The 812-nt window shown below is 40.4% G+C and overlaps 1 protein-coding gene across 1 annotated transcript in view; it reads right to left on the reverse strand.

Moving 5' to 3' along the window:
- The window catches only part of SH3BP5 (SH3 domain binding protein 5), a 52,692-nt gene extending 52,368 nt beyond the window's left edge, over positions 1 to 324 (reverse strand). Inside the window, exon 1 of the mRNA XM_026841544.1 lies at positions 254 to 324. The gene's annotated coding sequence lies outside the window, so the exon portion shown is untranslated. The remainder of the gene's footprint in view (positions 1 to 253) is intronic.
- Positions 325 to 812: the final 488 nt, after the last annotated feature.

Here is an 812-nt window from a genome sequence, read left to right on the forward strand (position 1 = left end):
GGGGGGGGGGGGGGGGATGGGGATGGATATTCCTCCACATTCGGTCTTCACACTGTCAGCATCCCTCTACCTTCTCCCTTTCTGTTCCAGCTGTTAGCTCAGTTCACACCTTTAAGAAATCATCACCAGACTCTTGCTGCCAAATTACCATTCAGGATAGCACAATTCAGATGGGAACCTACTCAAAAATACTGTTCTGTTGTTCATAAAATCCAACATGCACAAAAGGAAAATGCAAGAATGAATGTTGTACCTCCAGCTCCGTCTCTCTCCGATTAATATCATCTGTAGATTGATTTAGTTTTTCCAGCTCCCCCTAGAAAGAAAAGTCAAATACATATTAAGGAAAGAGGGGGAAAAAGTGTCTGAGAAGGCTCATTCACCATGCCCACTGAAAGCTCACAAGGACAGTAGCTTACAAATTCAGTGAAAAGAGGAAACCCTGAGACATTTAGAATAACTTTGCCACTGGTCTTCTATTATGCTACTTACAAGAAAAACAATCAGGGAAGCTCTATAGTTTTATTTTAAGGCAGTAGATTTCCTATTCTGGCTTATTCCTTATTATTAAAAATAAACAGAAGGTACAGTGAGCTCTGTCTTATTAATCAGTATAGTCACTATCTGCTAGTTTCCAGTGAGATACCCCCCCCCCCTCCAAAAAAGGATAAAGTTATTACTATCACAGGAGAGAGGCAGTGAAAGCACAGCATTGATAAGAAACATGTCTTGCAGCATGAGCAGCATTTTACTTTGGATTTTGGCAAACCATTTTAGATCATAATCAGTCGACAGGACATACGATTATGTTT

The sequence above is a fragment of the Athene cunicularia genome (assembly GCF_003259725.1).
Source record: "Athene cunicularia isolate RWA chromosome 2 unlocalized genomic scaffold, athCun1 chr2_part1, whole genome shotgun sequence".
Lineage (NCBI taxonomy): Eukaryota > Metazoa > Chordata > Aves > Strigiformes > Strigidae > Athene > Athene cunicularia.